Genomic DNA, 18,986 nt, shown 5'->3' on the forward strand with positions numbered 1-18,986 from the left:
GGGCAGAACGACAGATTTGTACCTTGTCAGCTCGGGGATTCGAACTTGCAACCTTTCGGTTACTAGTCCAAAGCTCTAACCACTAGGCTACACTGCCGCCCCTGTGTGACCCCTGTAGCTCTGTGTGTGACCCCTGTAGCTCTGTGTGTGATCCCTGTAGCTCTGTGTGTGATCCCTGTAGCTCTGTGTGTGACCCCTGTAGCTCTGTGTGTGACCCCTGTAGCTCTGTGTGTGATCCCTGTAGCTCTGTGTGTGATCCCTGTAGCTCTGTGTGTGACCCCTGTAGCTCTGTGTGTGATCCCTGTAGCTCTGCGTGTGATCCCTGTAGCCTGCGTGTGATCCCTGTAGCTCTGTGTGTGATCCCTGTAGCTCTGTGTGTGATCCCTGTAGCTCTGTGTGATCCCTGTAGCTCTGTGTGTGATCCCTGCTCTGTGTGTGATCCCTGTAGCTCTGTGTGTGACCCCTGTAGCTCTGTAGCTCTGTGTGATCCCTGTAGCTCTGTGTGTGACCCTGTAGCTCTGCGTGTGATCCCTGTAGCTCTGTGTGTGACCCCTGTAGCTCTGTGTGTGACCCCTGTAGCTCTGTGTGACCCTGAGCTCTGCGTGTGATCCCTGTAGCTCTGTGTGTGATCCCTGTAGCTCTGTGTGTTCCCTGTAGCTCTGTGTATGATCCCTGTAGCTCTGTGTGTGACCCTGTAGCTCTGTGTGTGATCCCTGTAGCTCTGTGTGTGATCCCTGTAGCTCTGTGTGTGACCCTGTAGCTCTGTGTGTGATCCCTGTAGCTCTGTGTGTGACCCCTGTAGCTCTGCGTGTGATCCCTGTAGCTCTGTGTGTGACCCTGTAGCTCTGTGTGTGACCCTGTAGCTCTGTGTGACCCTGTAGCTCTGTGTGTGACCCTGTAGCTCTGTGTGTGACCCCTGTAGCTCTGTGTGATCCCTGTAGCTCTGTGTGTCATCACTGTAGCTGCTCCAGCAGAGGACAGCAGTCCTCCAGTCGGTCTAGTCCCTCTACTGCCTCTATCAGACCCTCCACCTTCTCTCTGGGAAGGACCGCCCCAGCGTTGCTACGGAACTTCTTCCTCAGGCTCTCATTGGTCAAAGGGTTACGCCAGTGACCATAAAAAGTATCACAGCGTCCGTTCAGGACGTCCCCGCCCACCAGCGTCACCTGCACCTCGCCGTACATGCGGTCAAAGTTAGCGGGGTTGTCATGGGGATGCTCAACGTGGACACGCCCCAGCAGGGAGTAGAGGTCGGGGCGCTGCAGTGCTTCCTGGGAGAATGAGTCCACGGTGACCTCTCCGTCCAGCAGGGCAGAGCAGGCGTTGAACTGGAAGGAGTGTCTGGCCTCATGCTCCGACTCCGGGAACGGACGATCAATGTACTTGGAGCGGGGAACCCTGAGCAGGATGTCCTGGACCTGACCTACGACCCCTGACCCCTGCTCCCCAGCAGCAGTTTGTGTACGGCGGCAGCAGCGTCGGCCACCCAGTGCATCCCCAGGTGGGCCGGGAACCTCTTAAACCCTATATCCTGGTTCTCTAGGAGGAACTGCAACCCCTCTTCCTCTGGGAGGCCAAAGGTTGTGGGGCGTAGTCCTCGTAGAAGGCGCTGAACCCTGCGACCCCGGCGGTGTCATCCAGGACCCTGGGTGAGGCCTCCAGGCCTCTAGAGGCCAGTAGAGCCGCTTCAAGCCCCAGCCGCGCTGCGTTGCCGATGTGGAGGGGTTTGGACTGGGTGGCGGCGTTAGCCATGGGGGCTCCTGATAGGCTGGCAGCGATGGCCAGGGCGTGGCTACACTGGGAGTGTTCCAGAGAAAGGAGGCGGGCGCAGGCTGCTGCACTACCCAGAGTACCCACAACAGTAGGGGGGTGGAACCTGGAGGGAGAAGGGGGTGGAGGGAGAGAGAGATCAGATGTTAAGGAAGAACAACAGTAGGGGGTGGAACCTGGAGGGAGAGGGGGTGGAGGGAGAGAGAGATCAGATGTTAAGGAAGAACAACAGTAGGGGGTGGAACCTGGAGGGAGAGGGGGGTCAGTTGTTAAGGAAGCACAACACTAAAAAAAGTGTACACTCCAAGGTTCTGATGTTACCTTCCCCTGGTCTCTGAAGTGTACAGTCCAAGGTTCTGATGTTACCGATCTCACCTCTTGGGGATGTTGTGGGTTAGTGTCGGGGTTAGGTTTAGGGGTCAGGGGTCAGAGTCCTTACCTCTTGGGGATGTGGTGGGTTAGTGTCTGGGTTAGGTTTAGGTTAGGGGACAGGGGTCAGAGTCCTTACCTCTTGGGGATGTTGTGAGCCTCGTTGGAGAATCTCATCAGTCGTCCCTGGATCTCTATACCCACATTGAACGCAAGCAGGAAGTCCCGCCCACTAGGCTTGCTGTTACTGGGCAGCATATCGCTGACTGCCAGCAGGGCAGGAAGGACTGCCCCTGACGGGTGAGTGGCAGGATGCCAGGTGTCATCAAAGTCCATTGAGTGGGCCTGGAGAACAGACACACAACAAACTCAGTTAGCCTGAATAACAAACTCAGTTAGCCTGGAGAACAGACACACAACAAACTCAGTTAGCCTGAATAACAAACTCAGTTAGCCTGGAGAACAGACACACAACAAACACAGTTAGCCTGAATAACAAACTCAGTTAGCCTGAATAACAAACTCAGTTAGCCTAAATAACAAACTCAGTTAGCCTGAATAACAAACTCAGTTAGCCTGAATAACAAACTCAGTTAGCCTAAATAACAAACTCAGTTAGCCTGAATAACAAACTCAGTTAGCCTGAATAACAAACTCAGTTAGCCTGAATAACAAACTCAGTTAGCCTAAATAACAAACTCAGTTAGCCTGAATAACAATCTCAGTTAGACTGAATAACAAACTCAGTTAGCCTGAATAACAAACTCAGTTAGCCTGAATAACAAACTCAGTTAGCCTAAATAACAAACTCAGTTAGCCTGAATAACAAACTCAGTTAGCCTGGAGTACAGACACAGTTAGCCTGGAGAACAGACACACAACAAACACAGTTAGCCTGGAGAACAGACACAGTTAGCCTGGAGAACAGACACAGTTAGCCTGGAGAACAGACACACAACAAACACAGTTAGCCTGGAGAACAGACACACAACAAACACAGTTAGCCTGGAGAACAGACACAGTTAGCCTGGAGAACAGACACAGTTAGCCTGGAGAACAGACACAGTTAGCCTGAATAACAAACACAGTTAGCCTGGAGAACAGACACACAACAAACACAGTTAGCCTGAATAACAAACACAGTTAGCCTGGAGAACAGACACACAACAACACAGTTAGCCTGGAGAACAAACACAGTTAGCCTGGAGAACAGACACACAACAAACACAGTTAGCCTGGAGAACAGACACAGTTAGCCTGGAGAACAGACACACAACAAACACAGTTAGCCTGGAGAACAGACACAGTTAGCCTGGAGAACAGACACACAACAAACACAGTTAGCCTGGAGAACAGACACACAACAACACAGTTAGCCTGGACAACAAACACAGTTAGCCTGGAGAACAGACACACAACAAACACAGTTAGCCTGGAGAACAGACACACAACAAACACAGTTAGCCTGGAGAACAGACACACAACAAACACAGTTAGCCTGGAGAACAGACACAGTTAGCCTGGAGAACAGACACACAACAAACACAGTTAGCCTGGAGAACAGACACAGTTAGCCTGGAGACCAGACACACAACAAATACAGTTAGCCTGGAGAACAGACACAGTTAGCCTGGAGAACAGACACACAACAAACACAGCCTGAATAACAAACACAGTTAGCCTGGAGAACAGACACACAACAAACACAGTTAGCCTGAAAAACAAACTCAGTTAGCCTAAATAACAAACTCAGTTGGCCTGAATAACAAACTCAGTTAGCCTGGAGTACAGACACAGTTAGCCTGGAGAACAGACACACAACAAACACAGTTAGCCTGGAGAACAGACACAGTTAGCCTGGAGAACAGACATAGTTAGCCTGGAGAACAGACACACAACAAACACAGTTAGCCTGGAGAACAGACACAGTTAGCCTGGAGAACAGACACACAATAAACACAGTTAGCCTGGAGAACAGACACACAACAAACACAGTTAGCCTGGAGAACATACACAGTTAGCCTGGAGAACAGACACAGTTAGCCTGGAGAACAGACACACAACAAACACAGTTAGCCTGGAGAACAGACACACAACAAACACTGTTAGCCTGGAGAACAGACACACAACAAACACAGTTAGCCTGGAGAACAGACACAGTTAGCCTGGAGAACAGACACAGTTAGCCTGGAGAACAGACACAGTTAGCCTGAATAACAAACACAGTTAGCCTGGAGAACAGACACACAACAAACACAGTTAGCCTGAATAACAAACACAATTAGCCTGGAGAACAGACTCACAACAACACAGTTAGCCTGGAGAAAAAACACAGTTAGCCTGGAGAACAGACACACAACAAACACAGTTAGCCTGGAGAACAGACACAGTTAGCCTGGAGAACAGACACACAACAAACACAGTTAGCCTGGAGAACAGACACAGTTAGCCTGGAGAACAGACACACAACAAACACAGTTAGCCTGGAGAACAGACACACAACTAACACAGTTAGCCTGGAGAACAGACACAGTTAGCCTGGAGAACAGACACACAACAAACACAGTTAGCCTGGAGAACAGACACACAACAAACACAGTTAGCCTGGAGAACAGACACAGTTAGCCTGGAGAACAGACACAGTTAGCCTGGAGGACAGACACACAACAAACACAGTTAGCCTGGAGAACAAACACACAACAAACACAGTTAGCCTGGAGAACAAACACACAACAAACACAGTTAGCCTGGAGAACAAACACACAACAAACACAGTTAGCCTGGAGAACAGACACAGTTAGCCTGGAGAACAGACACAGTTAGCCTGGAGAACAAACACAGTTAGCCTGGACAACAGACACACAACAAACACAGTTAGCCTGGACAACAGACACACAACAAACACAGTTAGCCTGGACAACAGACACAGTGATCCTGGACAACAGACCCAGTGATCCTGGAGAACAGACCCAGTGATCCTGGAGAACAGACACAGTGATCCTGGACAACAGACCCAGAAAAAAGACACCTGTTATTAACAGACTCAGTGGTTGATGGTAAATTTGAACAAGTTATCTGGTGTAATAACTGGCAGAGTGACTGTGTAGTGACTGTAGAGACCCAGGAATATAATAACAGTAGCAGGTCTGTCAGAGTGACTGTGTAGTGACTGTAGAGACCCAGGAATATAATAACAGTAGCAGATCTGTCAGAGTGACTGTGTAGTGACCCAGGAATATAATAACGGTAGCAGGTCTGTCAGAGTGACTGTGTAGTGACCCAGGAATATAGTAACGGTAGCAGGTCTGTCAGAGTGACTGTGTAGTGACTGTAGAGAACCAGGAATATAATAACAGTAGCAGGTCTGTCAGAGTGACTGTGTAGTGACTGTAGAGACCCAGGAATATAATAACTGTAGCAGGTCTGTCAGAGTGACTGTGTAGTGACCCAGGAATATAATAACGGTAGCAGGTCTGTCAGAGTGACTGTGTAGTGACCCAGGAATATAGTAACGGTAGCAGGTCTGTCAGAGTGACTGTGTAGTGACTGTAGAGACCCAGGAATATAATAACAGTAACAGGTCTGTCAGAGTGACTGTGTAGTGACCCAGGAATATAGTAACAGTAGCAGGTCTGTCAGAGTGACTGTGTAGTGACTGTAGAGACCCAGGAATATAATAACAGTAGCAGGTCTGTCAGAGTGACTGTGTGGTGACTGTAGAGACCCAGGAATATAATAACAGTAGCAGGTCTGTCAGAGTGACTGTGTAGTGACTGTAGAGACCCAGGAATATAATAACAGTAGCAGCTCTGTCAGAGTGACTGTGTAGTGACTGTAGAGACCCAGGAATATAATAACTGTAGCAGGTCTGTCAGAGTGACTGTGTCGTGACTGTAGAGACCCAGGAATATAATAACAGTAGCAGGTCTGTCAGAGTGACTGTGTCGTGACTGTAGAGACCCAGGAATATAATAACTGTAGCAGGTCTGTCAGAGTGACTGTGTGGTGACTGTAGAGACCCAGGAATATAATAACTGTAGCAGGTCTGTCAGAGTGACTGTGTAGTGACTGTAGAGACCCAGGAATATAATAACAGTAGCAGGTCTGTCAGAGTGACTGTGTAGTGACTGTAGAGACCCAGGAATATAATAACAGTAGCAGGTCTGTCAGAGTGACTGTGTAGTGACCCAGGAATATAATAACTGTAGCAGGTCTGTCAGAGTGACTGTGTCGTGACTGTAGAGACCCAGGAATATAATAACAGTAGCAGGTCTGTCAGAGTGACTGTGTCGTGACTGTAGAGACCCAGGAATATAATAACAGTAGCAGGTCTGTCAGAGTGACTGCGTAGTGACTGTAGAGACCCAGGAATATAATAACTGTAGCAGATCTGTCAGAGTGACTGTGTAGTGACCCAGGAATATAATAACGGTAGCAGGTCTGTCAAAGTGACTGTGTAGTGACCCAGGAATATAGTAACGGTAGCAGGTCTGTCAGAGTGACTGTGTAGTGACTGTAGAGACCCAGGAATATAATAACAGTAGCAGGTCTGTCAGAGTGACTGTGTAGTGACTGTAGAGACCCAGGAATATAATAACTGTAGCAGGTCTGTCAGAGTGACTGTGTAGTGACCCAGGAATATAATAACGGTAGCAGGTCTGTCAGAGTGACTGTGTAGTGACCCAGGAATATAGTAACGGTAGCAGGTCTGTCAGAGTGACTGTGTAGTGACTGTAGAGACCCAGGAATATAATAACAGTAACAGGTCTGTCAGAGTGACTGTGTAGTGACCCAGGAATATAGTAACAGTAGCAGGTCTGTCAGAGTGACTGTGTAGTGACTGTAGAGACCCAGGAATATAATAACAGTAGCAGGTCTGTCAGAGTGACTGTGTGGTGACTGTAGAGACCCAGGAATATAATAACAGTAGCAGGTCTGTCAGAGTGACTGTGTAGTGACTGTAGAGACCCAGGAATATAATAACAGTAGCAGCTCTGTCAGAGTGACTGTGTAGTGACTGTAGAGACCCAGGAATATAATAACTGTAGCAGGTCTGTCAGAGTGACTGTGTCGTGACTGTAGAGACCCAGGAATATAATAACAGTAGCAGGTCTGTCAGAGTGACTGTGTCGTGACTGTAGAGACCCAGGAATATAATAACTGTAGCAGGTCTGTCAGAGTGACTGTGTGGTGACTGTAGAGACTCAGGAATATAATAACTGTAGCAGGTCTGTCAGAGTGACTGTGTAGTGACTGTAGAGACCCAGGAATATAATAACAGTAGCAGGTCTGTCAGAGTGACTGTGTAGTGACTGTAGAGACCCAGGAATATAATAACAGTAGCAGGTCTGTCAGAGTGACTGTGTAGTGACCCAGGAATATAATAACTGTAGCAGGTCTGTCAGAGTGACTGTGTCGTGACTGTAGAGACCCAGGAATATAATAACAGTAGCAGGTCTGTCAGAGTGACTGTGTCGTGACTGTAGAGACCCAGGAATATAATAACAGTAGCAGGTCTGTCAGAGTGACTGTGTAGTGACTGTAGAGACCCAGGAATATAATAACTGTAGCAGGTCTGTCAGAGTGACTGTGTGGTGACTGTAGAGACCCAGGAATATAATAACTGTAGCAGGTCTGTCAGAGTGACTGTGTAGTGACTGTAGAGACCCAGGAATATAATAACAGTAGCAGGTCTGTCAGAGTGACTGTGTAGTGACTGTAGAGACCCAGGAATATAATAACAGTAGCAGGTCTGTCAGAGTGACTGTGTAGTGACCCAGGAATATAATAACTGTAGCAGGTCTGTCAGAGTGACTGTGTGGTGACTGTAGAGACCCAGGAATATAATAACTGTAGCAGGTCTGTCAGAGTGACTGTGTAGTGACTGTAGAGACCCAGGAATATAATAACAGTAGCAGGTCTGTCAGAGTGACTGTGTAGTGACTGTAGAGACCCAGGAATATAGTAACGGTAGCAGGTCTGTCAGAGTGACTGTGTAGTGACTGTAGAGACCCAGGAATATAATAACAGTAGCAGGTCTGTCAGAGTGACTGTGTAGTGACTGTAGAGACCCAGGAATATAATAACAGTAGCAGGTCTGTCAGAGTGACTGTGTAGTGACTGTAGAGTCATGAATATCCCTTTATGTATCCCACAGAGAGAGGCTCTAAGTTAAGCATGTTATTGGGCACAGAGGGCAGATTGTTTTAACAACAAGGATGTTCACTCAGCATGTACTTCAGCCAGTCCACTCTGCTGGACTCCACCCTATTGACATATCCAGCTTGTTTTGGACATCAGGACTCTAATCTCTGTTCTAGTTCTGTTTTAGTTCTGAGCTCTGCCAAGGGTGGAGCTAAATGATCTTAGCATGACAAGATGACGATCTGCCTGTCAGCTCTCTGATATTTTTACCTCTCTGCCGTCTGTGTCTGTCTGTCTCTAACGCTCAGACAGAGCAGGGAAACCCTGGAGAGGTGAGGTGAGGTGAGTTGAGGCCAGGGTTTTCATGGCTGGCTGCTGGGTGCATTATCACCATCCTCACCGTCTGGCTGAAGTACTGCCATGGCATTAGAGCTCTGTACCCTTATGGTTAATGTTCAACCTGACCTATATCCTCATTGTTTCAGATATTATCATTTATATTTTGTGTTAAAATGAAGAAAATTAGATGTGCCTCATTTGCGTAAGTGCATTCGGAAAGTATTCAGGCCCCTTGACCTTTTTCCACATTTTGTTACGTTGCAGCCTTATTCTAAAATGGATTAAATCGTTTTTTCACTCTCATCAATCTACACACAATACCCCATAATGACATCCCAATACCCCATAATGACATCCCAATACGCCATAATGACATCACAATACCCAATAATGACATCACAATACCCCATAATGACATCACAATACCCCATAATGGCATCACAATACCCCATAATGACAAAGCAAAAACATGTGTTAGACAGAATTTATTTTAAAAATCCTGAAATATCACATTTACATAAGTATTCAGACCTTTTACTTAGTACTTTGTTGAAGAACCTCTGGAAGCGATTACAGCCTTGAGTCTTCTTGGGTATGACGCTACACCTGTATTTGGGGAGTTTCTCCCATTCCTCTCTGCATATTCTCTCAAGCTCTGTCAGGTTGGATGGGGAGTGTCGCTGCACATCTATTTTCAGGTCTCTCCAGAGATGTTTCATTGGGTTCAAGTCCGGGCTCTTGCTGGTCCACTCAAGGACTTGTCCCAAAGCCACTCCTGCGTTGTCTTGACTGTGTGATTAGGGTCATTGTCCTGTTGGAAGATGAACCATTGCCCCAGTCTGAGGTCTTGAGCACTCTGGAGCAGGTTTTCATTACGGATCTCTGTACTTCGCTCCCTTTATCTTTGCCTCGATCCTGACTAGTCTCCCAGTCTCTGCCAATGAAAAACATCCCCACAGCATGATGCTGCCACCACCATGCTTCACCGTAAAGATGGTGCCAGGTTTCCTCCAGACATGATGCTGCCACCACCATGCTTCACCGTAAAGATGGTGCCAGGTTTCCTCCAGACATGATGCTGCCACCACCATGCTTCACCGTAAAGATGGTGCCAGGTTTCCTCCAGACATGATGCTGCCACCACCATGCTTCACCGTAAAGATGGTGCCAGGTTTCCTCCAGACATTCAGGCCAAAGAGTTCAATCTTGGTAAGCAGACAACATCATATTTTTGATGTGCACAGATCGTCACTCGGTGGACATTCGATGTTCCCATTAAGTCATACATCATCAGATGGCAATAGGCTAGATGTGTTCCCCCCATGTAGCTACAGCTCAAACACAGAACAAATGGAATCTTACCTTGGAAGATGTTTGCTGTTTGGTGAAAACTTTTTGAATCTCTGGGCTGGTGATCAATAAGGGAAAGTCACAGGCAGACAAATAAGACCTCCTCATGATCTGTGGGGTCCCGGCTTTCGAATGTATTACGTCTTATGTGTTTATTTCCTTTATGCTTCACAACGCTAACCGGAATGTAGGCAGCAGCCATCTTGAAATAGGGTCATCGGCTCATTCTGTTCTTATAAATTCATATGCCCATATATGGTAGTAAGTCATACCAGATATTTGACGGCATTGATCAATAGCCAAGATACTCAGCTTTCCGCAGACACCCTGCTTCTGCAGAGAGGAGCTACCGTTCTCATACCAGATTGAATTTAATAACAACATTCAAATACAGTCCACAAATTTGGGGACTTCACATTTAAGAGGTTTTAAGTGACAAGTGGATTTTGCACCCCTCAAACACAGGAAATAGATGGCTGAAAATGACAGATCCTCCGGTGGGCGGGGCATGCTAGTATATCTACTCAACGTGTGTCTGTTCAGATCTAGTGTAAATATATCTACTCACTGTGTGTCTGTTCAGATCTAGTGTAAATATATCTACTCAACATGTGTCTGTTCAGATCTAGTGTAAATATATCTACTCAACATGTGTCTGTTCAGATCTAGTGTAAATATATCTACTCAACATGTGTCTGTTCAGATCTAGTGTAAATATATCTACTCAACATGTGTCTGTTCAGATCTAGTGTAAATATATCTACTCAACGTGTGTCTGTTCAGATCTAGTGTAAATATATCTACTCAACATGTGTCTGTTCAGATCTAGTGTAAATATATCTACTCAACATGTGTCTGTTCAGATCTAGTGTAAATATATCTACTCAACATGTGTCTGTGCAGATCTAGTGTAAATATATCTACTCACAGCCACTCCGTTGACGAAGGCAGCCAGGGTTGGGGAGAGTCTGGTTCCTCTGCGTCCGTACACACTGCTGATGTCATCAGGACCGTACATGTGCTGCAGAGACAGTAGGGGGGCGTTAGAGAGACAGACAGACAATCAGACAGACAGACAGACAATCAGACAATCAGACAGACAGACAGACAGACAGACAGACGATAGACAGTAGGGGGTGTTAGAGAGACAGACAGACAATCAGACAGGCAGACAGACAGACAGAGGATAGACAGTAACATTAAACATTCTAACCAATGGACTATAAAGTTGTCTTCTGTTCTCTCACCTGACAGTGTTGCAGGGCCAGCTGGAAGACATGTGTGGTGCTGCCCAGTAGTCCCACTCCGATGGAGTCTAGGACCATTCTCTTACTGCGGTGGAGCACAGTGGGGGTCAGCTGGTGGGGCTGGACACCCTGGATGAACCTGCCAAAACTGTCTGTCACACTGTCCTCTGAGGCTGGATGATCTACCACTGGAGGAGGAGAGGAGGAGGAGAGGAGGAGAGGAGGAGGAGGAGGAGAGGAGCAGGAGAGGGGAGGAGGAGAGGGGAGGAGGGAGGAGAGGAGAGGAGAGGGGAGGAGGAGAGGGGAGGGAGAGGAGGTGGAGAGGGGAGGAGGAGGAGAGGAGAAGGAGGAGGAGGAGAGGAGGAGAGGAGGTGGAGGAGGAGAGGAGCAGGAGAGGGGAGGAGAGGGGAGGAGGAGAGGAGGTGGAGGAGAGGGGAGGAGAGGGAGGAGGAGGAGGAGAGGAGAGGAGAGGGGAGGGAGGAGGAGAGGGGAGGAGAGGAGGAGGAGAGGGGAGGAGGAGGAGAGGAGAAGGAGGAGGAGGAGAGGAGGAGAGGAGGTGGAGGAGGAGAGGAGCAGGAGAGGGAGGGAGGAGGAGAGGAGCAGGAGAGGAGGAGGAGAGGGGAGGAGGAGGAGAGGAGAAGGAGAGGAGAGGAGAGGGGGAGGAGGAGAGGGAGGAGGAGGAGAGGAGAGGGAGGAGGAGAGGAGGAGAGGAGGAGGAGGAGGAGAGGAGCAGGAGAGGGGAGGAGGAGAGGGGAGGAGGAGGAGAGGAGAAGGAGGAGGAGGAGAGGAGGAGGAGAGGAGGAGGAGAGGAGGAGGAGAGGAGGAGAGGAGGTGGAGGAGGAGAGGAGAAGGAGGAGGAGGAGAGGAGAGGAGCAGGAGAGAGGAGGAGGAGAGGGGAGGAGGAGGAGAGGAGAAGGAGGAGAGAGGAGAGGAGGAGGAGAGGAGAAGGAGGAGGAGGAGAGGAGGAGGAGAGGAGGAGGAGGAGGAGGAGAGGAGGAGGAGGAGAGGAGGAGGAGAGGAGAGGAGGAGGAGAGGATGAGGAGGAGGACAGGGGGAGGAGGAGGACAGGGGGAGGAGGAGGAGAGGAGGAGGAGGAGGGAGGAGGAGGAGAGGAGAGGAGCAGGAGAGAGGAGGAGGAGAGGAGGAGGAGGAGAGGAGGTGGAGATCAGGAGGAGGAGAAGGAGAGGAGGAGGAGAGGAGAGGAGCAGGAGAGGAGGAGAGGAGGAGAGGAGGTGGAGATCAGGAGGAGGAGAGGAGGAGGAGGAGGAGGAGGAGGAGGAGAGGAGGTGGAGATCAGGAGGAGGAGAAGGAGAGGAGGAGGAGAGGAGAGGAGCAGGAGAGGAGGAGAGGAGGAGAGGAGGAGGAGGAGAGGAGCAGGAGGAGAGGAGGAGAGGAGGAGAGGAGGAGGAGGAGAGGAGCAGGAGAGGGGAGGAGGGGAGGGGAGGAGGAGGAGGAGGAGGAGGAGGAGAGGAGGAGGAGGAGAGGAGGAGGAGAGGAGGAGGAGGAGGACAGGGGGAGGAGGAGGAGCAGGAGAGGAGGAGGAGAGGAGGAGGAGGATATGGAGGAGGAGAAGGAGGGGGTTGAAGAGGAGAGGGGAGGAGGAGAGGAGAGGAGGAGGAGAGGAGGAGGAGGTTCTATGTTAGTCTGAACTGAGACAAGAGGTTGGTATAGAACCAACACAGCCTGTATCTAGGAAGGTCTATATAGCCTAGTTCTATGTTAGTCTGAACTGAGACAAGAGGTTTGTATAGAACCAACACAGCCTGTATCTAGGAAGGTCTATATAGCCTAGTTCTATGTTAGTAAAGATCCGACCAACAGCCTCTATATATATATATATATATATACTATACATACTGTCAGAAAACACTGAGGACAGAAGAAGCTTAATGTGTGTTAAATTGAGAGAGAGAGAGAGAGAGAGAGAGAGAGAGAGAGAGAGAGAGAGAGAGAGAGAGACAGAGAGATTGAGCTGTTACTGACCATCCAGGGCTGACTGGTGGAGTCGTCTCAGCGTAACAGAGGCAGGTCTGAAGGATCTCTGAGAAACACAGAAACAGAAAACAGCATAATATCAAACCACAGCTTTCTGTTGCATATGAGTTACTGAAGGACAGGTTCACAGTGTGAATCATTGATGTAGACTCTCTTCCTTGGTTACTAAGGCACAATACTCTGCCAGATACTGAGCCAGAGGTTAACAATACTCTGCCAGATACTGAGCCAGAGGTTAACAATACTCTGCCAGATACTGAGCCAGATGGTTACAATACTCTGCCAGATACTGAGCCAGATGGTTACAATACTCTGCCAGATACTGAGCCAGAGGGTTACAATACTCTGCCAGATACTGAGCCAGAGGGTAACAATACTCTGCCAGAGCCAGAGGGTAACAATACTCTGCCAGATACTGAGCCAGAGGGTAACAATACTCTGCCAGATACTGAGCCAGAGGGTAACAATACTCTGCCAGATACTGAGCCAGAGGGTAACAATACTCTGCCAGAGCCAGAGGGTAACAATACTCTGCCAGATACTGAGCCAGAGGGTAACAATACTCTGCCAGATACTGAGCCAGAGGGTAACAATACTCTGCCAGATACTGAGCCAGAGGGTAACAATACTCTGCCAGAGCCAGAGGGTAACAATACTCTGCCAGATACTGAGCCAGAGGGTAACAATACTCTGCCAGATACTGAGCCAGATGGTTACAATACTCTGCCAGATACTGAGCCAGAGGGTAACAATACTCTGCCAGATACTGAGCCAGAGGGTAACAATACTCTGCCAGATACTGAGCCAGAGGGTAACAATACTATGCCAAATACTGAGCCAGAGGGTTACAATACTCTGCCAGATACTGAGCCAGAGGGTAACAATACTCTGCCAGATACTGAGCCAGAGGGTAACAATACTCTGCCAGATACTGAGCCAGAGGGTAACAATACTCTGCCAGATACTGAGCCAGAGGGTTACAATACTCTGCCAGATACTGAGCCAGAGGGTAACAATACTCTGCCAGATACTGAGCCAGAGGGTAACAATACTCTGCCAGATACTGAGCCAGAGGGTAACAATACTATGCCAGATACTGAGCCAGAGGGTAACAATACTCTGCCAGATACTGAGCCAGAGGGTAACAATACTCTGCCAGATACTGAGCCAGAGGTTAACAATACTCTGCCAGATACTGAGCCAGAGGGTTACAATACTCTGCCAGATACTGAGCCAGAGGGTAACAATACTCTGCCAGATACTGAGCCAGAGGTTAACAATACTCTGCCAGATACTGAGCCAGAGGGTAACAATACTATGCCAGATACTGAGCCAGAGGGTAACAATACTCTGCCAGATACTGAGCCAGATGGTTACAATACTCTGCCAGATACTGAGCCAGAGGGTAACAATACTCTGCCAGATACTGAGCCAGAGGGTAACAATACTCTGCCAGATACTGAGCCAGAGGGTAACAATACTCTGCCAGATACTGAGCCAGATGGTTACAATACTCTGCCAGATACTGAGCCAGAGGTTAACAATACTCTGCCAGATACTGAGCCAGAGGTTAACAATACTCTGCCAGATACTGAGCCAGAGGGTAATAAACAGAAACATGGTAGCAGAACAACATGGTAGCAGAACAACATGGTAGCAGAACAACATGGTAGCAGAACAACATGGTAGCAGAACAACATGGTAGCAGAACAACATGGTAGCAGAACAACATGGTAGCAAAACAACAAGGTAGCAGAACAACATGGTAGCAACACAACATGGTAGCAACACAACATGGTAGCAACACAACATGGTAGAATTACAACATGGTAGCAGAACAACATGGTAGAACCAAAACATGGTAGAAGTTTCACATGGTAGCAGTGCAACATGGTAGCAAAACAACATGGTAGCAACTCAACATGGTAGCAACACAACATGGTAGCAGGACAACATGGTAGCAGCACAACATGGCAGCAGCGCAACATGGTAACAACACAACATGGTAGCAGCACAAAATGGTAGCAGCACAACATGGAAGCAACACAACATGGAAGCAACACAACATGGAAGCAACACAACATGGAAGCAACACAACATGGTAGCAGCACAACATGGAAGCAACACAACATAACATGGTAGCAGCACAACATGGTAGCAGCACAACATGGAAGCAACACAACATGGTAGCAGCACAACATGGTAGAATTACAACATGGTATCAGAACAACATTGTAACAGCACAACAGCACAACATGGTAGCAGCACAACAGCAAGACATGATAGAAGTTTCACATGGTTGCAGTGCAACATGGTAGCAAAACAACATGGTAGCAAGTCAACATGGTAGCAGCACAACATGGTAGCAGCACAACATGGTAGCAGCACAACATGGCAGCAGTACAACATGGTATCAGAACAACATTGTAACAGCACAACAGCACAACATGGTAGCAGCACAACAACAAGACATGGTAGCAGAGCAACATGGTAGCAACACAACATGGTAGCAGAGCAACATGGTAGCAGCTCAACATGCCACAGGTTTCTAGGTATCTAACCTCTAACCTCTACTAATGTATTGACAGGTTTCTAGGTCTCTAACCTCTAACCTCTACTAATGTACTGACATGTTTCTAGGTCTCTAACCTCTAACCTCTACTAATGTACTGACAGGTTTCTAGGTCTCTAACCTCTAACCTCTACTAATGTACTGACAGGTTTCTAGGTCTCTAACGTCTAACCTCTACTAATGTACTGACAGGTTTCCAGGGCTCTAACCTCTAACCTCTACTAATGTAGTGACAGGTTTCTAGGTCTCTAACCTCTACTAATGTACTGACAGGTTTCTAGGTCTCTAACCTCTAACCTCTACTAATGTAGTGACAGGTTTCTAGGTCTCTAACCTCTACTAATGTACTGACAGGTTTCTAGGTCTCTAACCCCTAACCTCTACTAATGTAGTGACAGGTTTCTAGGTCTCTAACACAATGAGGCAGTTGAAGAGAAAGAGACCTATACATTTCAAACTAAATAATTTAATATAAGTCTCATATACTGTAGGTTATGCCTGGTGACCATATTGACTACATGACTGAGTCTTACCTGTACTTTGGAGAGCATGTCTGTCTGTCTGTCTGTCTGTTGCTGATCTCTTCTCTCTGTTTCTCCTCTCTCTTCTTTGTCGGCGTGGGATCGATGGATGGGTGGATGATGTAGCGTAGGTAGGGAGGATGCAGGTTGTCTCTCAGGTGAGCTCTGCCTGTCTTATATACTGCAGAATGGACAAAAGGTCTAAACCGATAGACGACAGGGAGAGGGGCAGGAACTTCCAGAACACCACCTCTACTCCAATCACAAGCTGAGATTTTTCCTCCTCCTCATCATCATCAGAAGGAAGTAATTGGCTTCTTAGGTAAGGTATGATGTCACCACTCAAGGGTGGGACCAGGGGAACTCCAGAAACTCCTCCCACCCTGAAGACAGAATATTTCTGGTGATAAACATCATCATTCCTCCAGAGCATCAGATTAACAGCCTTTCTCTCTCTCCGTCCCAGCATCACCTCTTCTCTCTCTCAGCCTGACAATCATCATTATCACCATCTTGTCCACCGCCAGGTAAAAACTCTGTCTTACTTGTCACTGAATAATCTGTCCATCTCTTCCCTCTGTAAATGCACTGTATAGGCTAGTTTCAGATCAAACAATATATTATATTAAAACATTCATGGCACGATTAGAAATAACATGTATTTGATGTAAATATGAATGTTAAGAATGTTAAAAACAGCTTTTAGCACCGTGGAGAAGTTGTCTGACAAGTTAGCAGAGACTCTCAGTGGAGAAATTGTAAAATGGTGAGAGAGAGAGAGATGAGGACAGGAGAGAGGAGAGTGGAGAGAGGAGAGTGGAGAGAGGAGAGTGGAGAGTGAGAGAGTGGAGAGAGAGAAGAGAGTGGAGAGTGGAGAGTAGAGAGAAGAAAGAGAGTAGAGAGTGGAGAGTGGAGAGTAGAGAGTGAGAGCGAGAGTGAGTGAGAGAGAGTGAGAGAGAGTGAGAGTGGAGAGAAGAGAGTGGAGAGAGGAGAGTGGAGAGTGGAGAGTGGAGAGAGGAGAGTGGAGAGTGGAGAGTGGAGAGTGAGAGAGTGGAGAGAGAGAAGAGAGAGAGTAGAGAGAGAGGTCTGATATCAGTAGAAGACCTCTACTAAACTAAAAACAGTCCTCAACTTAATAATATACTTGATGTTTGACAGTCTAACATATATACAGTATGACAGTCTAGCAGATATACAGTATGATAGTCTAACAGATATACAGTATGACAGTCTAGCAGATATACAGTATGACAGTCTAACAGATATACAGTATGACAGTCTAACAGATATACAGTATGACAGTCTAGTAGATATACAGTATGACAGTCTAACATATATACAGTATGACAGTCTAGTAGATATACAGTATGACAGTCTAACAGATATACAGTATGACAGTCTAACAGATATACAGTATGACAGTCTAGCAGATATACAGTATGACAGTCTAACAGATATACAGTATGACAGTCTAGTAGATATACAGTATGACAGTCTAACAGATATACAGTATGACAGTCTAACAGATATACAGTATGACAGTCTAACAGATATACAGTATGACAGTCTAACAGATATACAGTATGACAGTCTAGCAGATATACAGTATGACAGTCTAGCAGATATACAGTATGACAGTCTAGTAGATATACAGTATGACAGTCTAACAGATATACAGTATGACAGTCTAGCAGATATACAGTATGACAGTCTAACAGATATACAGTATGACAGTCTAACAGATATACAGTATGACAGTCTAGCAGATATACAGTATGACAGTCTAACAGATATACAGTATGACAGTCTAACAGATATACAGTATGACAGTCTAGCAGATATACAGTATGACAGTCTAACAGATATACAGTATGACAGTCTAACAGATATACAGTATGACAGTCTAACAGATATACAGTATGACAGTCTAGCAGATATATAGTATGACAGTCTAACAGATATACAGTATGACAGTCTAACAGATATACAGTATGACAGTCTAACAGATATACAGTATGACAGTCTAGCAGATATACAGTATGACAGTCTAACAGATATACAGTATGACAGTCTAGTAGATATACAGTATGACAGTCTAGCAGATATACAGTATGACAGTCTAGCAGATATACAGTATGACAGTCTAACAGATATACAGTATGACAGTCTAGTAGATATACAGTATGACAGTCTAGCAGATATACAGTATGACAGTCTAACAGATATACAGTATGACAGTCTAGCAGATATACAGTATGACAGTCTAACATATATACAGTATGACAGTCTAGCAGATATACAGTATGACAGTCTAGCAGATATACAGTATGACAGTCTAACAGATATACAGTATGACAGTCTAGCAGATATACAGTATGACAGTCTAGCAGATATACAGTATGACAGTCTAACAGATATACAGTATGACAGTCTAGCAGATATACAGTATGACAGTCTAACAGATATACAGTATGACAGTCTAGCAGATATACAGTATGACAGTCTAGCAGATATACAGTATGACAGTCTAACAGATATACAGTATGACAGTCTAGCAGATATACAGTATGACAGTCTAACAGATATACAGTATGACAGTCTAGCAGATATACAGTATGACAGTCTAACAGATATACAGTATGACAGTCTAGCAGATATACAGTATGACAGTCTAACAGA

The 18,986-nt window shown here is 46.8% G+C and overlaps 1 pseudogene; it reads right to left on the reverse strand.

Moving 5' to 3' along the window:
* Window positions 1–656: 656 nt before the first annotated feature.
* Window positions 657–16,476, reverse strand: LOC135568918 (cis-aconitate decarboxylase-like; annotated as a pseudogene).
* Window positions 16,477–18,986: the final 2,510 nt, after the last annotated feature.

The sequence above is a fragment of the Oncorhynchus nerka genome, unplaced genomic scaffold, assembly GCF_034236695.1.
Source record: "Oncorhynchus nerka isolate Pitt River unplaced genomic scaffold, Oner_Uvic_2.0 unplaced_scaffold_1334, whole genome shotgun sequence".
NCBI classification, from domain to species: Eukaryota; Metazoa; Chordata; class Actinopteri; order Salmoniformes; family Salmonidae; genus Oncorhynchus; species Oncorhynchus nerka.